Below are 3,277 nucleotides of genomic sequence, written 5' to 3' on the forward strand. Positions count from 1 at the left end.
TAAAAATACTGTATCATATACTTGAAATTTGCTAGAACAGATATTAAATCTTCTGACCACATTCAAAAACATACAATTACATGATGGATATGTTAACTTACCTTTTTGTAGTAATAATCTTGCAATATATACAAGTATGCAAATAATTACACTGTACACCTTAAACTTACATATTGCTCTAAGTCAACTATAGATCTCAACAAAATTGGAAAAAAAGTATATAGAAAGTTTAAATTTTTTTAGTTAAAAAAGTTTTTAGTATAGTTGACTCACAATGTTACATTAGTTTCAGGTGTACAGCTTATTGATTTGACAAGTTTAAAGCTCAAACAATCTAACCTTATGCTTAAAGGAACTAGAAAAAGAAGAGTGAAACCCAAGGAGAATAGAAGAAAGGAGATAATAAAGATCAGAGCAGAAATAAATGACAAAGTATCGAAAAATAAAATGGAGAACATGAAACTAAGAGCTAGTTCTTTGAAAAAATAAACAACATTAACAAACTTTTAGCCAGGCTCATCAAGAAAATAGAGAAAGACCCCAGTGAATAAAATCAGAAATAAGAGAGAAGTAACAATTGATACCACCCATAAACAAAGCACTATGAGAGAATACTACAAAAAATTATATGCTAACAAACTGGGCAGCCTAGAAAAAGTGGATAAAAAACTTTACACACACACAAAAACTGGAATAGTGGTTTGTAATTTCAGAAATCAGAAGAGGAAAACTACTGAAGAGTTCTAAAGACTTTAGGATATAGTGTGTTGACGCAAAGAAACCATATCTAATAATAATTGATATAACTTCTGATAAAGTTTAATATATCCATACTTCTAATATTCTGATAAAACAGGTGTGTTTTTGTTTCTATCCATACAGACTATAATGCCACGTATAATACAGTGTTAAGCTTAATGAATAACATTGATGTTGATAAGAATCTTACTCAGAAAAGACTCATTTTCTTCAATGAACATTGGTTTTGCCTAGTCTCACAATGAACGAGCCTAAATAATGACCTGTGTAGGAGAATTTAAGTCACATTATGTTTAAATATTCCCTTCAAATTCAGTGGAATAAGGATGTTTTCATAACTTAATCTTAGTAACAGAAATGGAAGAATAGAAATACACATAAAGTTATGCATCATTAGATTCTAAGCAGGAGAGAGAAGCAAAGAGAAGTGGGTTATCCAGAGGTTTCCAACAGACAATGGTCACAAACCAGTCACAAGATATTCAGTAGCATCAACTCTTGTGACAAAATGGAAAGGTCTATTCCATTATCAAAGAATTTAGGCAGATTTTTCTTACATTATCATTTATTCCTTTTGCTTATGTGAATAAATTTTTTCAATTCTTAAGTTTATGAGTAAATAAAAGAGAAATAAAACTGATATTGAAACAAACACGGTCGATTCTAGTAATAAGTTAGTTTTGTTTTACTTATTGGTTATTTAATTTATTTTTTTTTTACTTATGGGCTATTTGAAAAAGAATCCCAATCCAAATAAGGACATAAATTTCAAATAAAAATTCAACTTTTCAATTTTAATAATTATGTCTAAAATTATATGGTATATTTATATTGTTTTGTTGTGCTTAAATAAGAAATTCAATAAAAACTCAACATAGAAGTTTAACACTTTGTGCCTAATATCACAGAAAATTTACAAAACATCCATCAACCAATCTCCATCTCTCTGTCTCTTCCCAGAAGCTATGTTATTTAATCATCCAAACCTTTGCTATAAGATAGACAGTATATTCCCTATTTCATAGATGACCAAAGAAAAGTCAAGTGATTCAAAGTCTTCAAATCATGCAGCAGGTTAGTACAAGACTTGAAATTTAAATTCAGGGGGTAAATAAATATATTTTTAATAAGTAAACTACTTCTTATATCAGATACCATGATAATTTTTGAGCAATCTCAAGATATATCTTTGATTACTATTTGTCCTTTTCTGTAAAGCAAAATTGTAGCTCAAGGAAATTTTTACAATGCTTAATATAACAGTGTTATTAACTGGCAAAACTGAGATTGGAATGCAGACTTTCAGTACCAAAGCCCATGCTTAACCACTAAGTTCTGTGGTTTCTTCAGTGCAAGTGGAGCTGGATATTTTGACAGGTATTTAACAATGTTCTTACATTTCAACCATTACAACAATTGAATAACTGCCCTATCATTAGCCAACTTTGCATTTGCCATTCAAAGGGTGTAAAATAAAGCGACCATTTCTGTTTTAAAATAAAATTTGACAAAATGCAATTAAGATTAAAGTTGAACATGGCAAAATTTATTCAGAGGAATTTTATTTTCAGAATCCATTTACAAGTTTGAAGTGGGTAGAGAAAAATGAGATGCTTTAAAATAGTAGTGTTTAATATTAGAAAAATGTATTTTGACATATGCTATAAAAATTAATAGGTACAGAGTCCTATAGGGACACAGTCCTTATATGATATGATATCTGAAATTATTTGTTTGAACTATTTTCACTTGGTAGATGACTTCATTTAATTAAGAAGGAAACTAAAAATGTGATGATGATCTATTTTAATATTTAGTTAAAATATAAAATAGTGTTGGGGCACCTGGGTGGCTCAGTCAGTTAAGTGTCCCACTCTTGATTTCAGCTCAGGTTATGATCTCACACGTTCATGAGTTTAAGCCCCACATTGGGCTCTGCTTTGACAGCATAGAGCCTCTTGGGATTCTCTGTCTCCCTGTCTTTCTGCCACCCCACCTTGTCTCTCAAAAGTGAATAAATAAATTTTAAAAAATTCATATAAAATAGTGTCTCTTAATTGAGATATGATACTTTATAATGAATAAATTTCAGTAAGAATGGCCTTTCAATTCATGCAAATACTTAGGCAAGTTCATTTAAGATAATTCAAATTAACACATTTTATATTTTATGTAAATTAAATACAACAGAATTTTTTGATTCATAATTTTTATATATAACATTGACTCTACATCAGGTGATAATGGTATTCATTTTTCAGGATAACTTGCCTACATAGACTAGTTTAGTCTAAACTTAAAAGTAAAGATTAGTTTACACTTAAAAAAGGACTTGGATTCAAATCATAATAAAATTAGAAAATGATTCAAACTGAATGACATTGATAGGGTGTGGGGTGTAGCTAAAACCGCTTAAAGAAAAATATATACTTTTAAACGTACATTAGAGAAAGGAATGACTGGTGATGAATTAAGTTTCTATGTTAAGAGACTAGAAAAGGGACAAGGCAAACAAAAA

The sequence above is a fragment of the Lynx rufus genome, unplaced genomic scaffold, assembly GCF_022079265.1.
Source record: "Lynx rufus isolate CCGP_SWC_20201006 ecotype Redwood Valley unplaced genomic scaffold, mLynRuf1.p SCAF_1, whole genome shotgun sequence".
In the NCBI taxonomy this organism is placed as follows: domain Eukaryota; kingdom Metazoa; phylum Chordata; class Mammalia; order Carnivora; family Felidae; genus Lynx; species Lynx rufus.